The sequence below is a fragment of the Etheostoma spectabile genome, chromosome 9 (genome assembly GCF_008692095.1).
Source record: "Etheostoma spectabile isolate EspeVRDwgs_2016 chromosome 9, UIUC_Espe_1.0, whole genome shotgun sequence".
In the NCBI taxonomy this organism is placed as follows: domain Eukaryota; kingdom Metazoa; phylum Chordata; class Actinopteri; order Perciformes; family Percidae; genus Etheostoma; species Etheostoma spectabile.
In genome coordinates this window covers 18,254,504-18,254,823 of record NC_045741.1, presented here as the reverse complement: position 1 = coordinate 18,254,823, position 320 = coordinate 18,254,504, and the positions used below count along the sequence as shown (strand labels likewise).

At 35.0% G+C, this 320-nt stretch overlaps 1 pseudogene; it reads right to left on the bottom strand.

The window, feature by feature from the left end:
* LOC116695329 (5-hydroxytryptamine receptor 3A-like) overlaps positions 1-320 on the bottom strand; it is a 176,825-nt pseudogene that overhangs the window by 7,533 nt on the left and 168,972 nt on the right.

The window sequence follows — 320 nt, the reverse complement described above, 5'->3', positions numbered from 1 at the left end:
CACCTAAGACGATTGTGATTGGTTTAAAGAAATGCAATAACAAATGGTCCGGCAAAGCGAGACTTAGAAAATTTAAACAAGTAGACACGCATGTTTCATTTTAAATTATTAGAAATCACACAACAGATATCTGACTTTGGTGCTCCCCAGTGGTAAACTCAAAAAAGATTCACCTCCTAACTTTGGGTGTGCTTATTTTGCTACAAACAAAAACTTTTAAAAGGTGCTACAATCAAAATTTGCACATAATGGATATAAGTAGTTAAACACTTCCAAATGTATTGATGCTTGTGTCAGTGCTCTGAGGAACTTACCAGAAC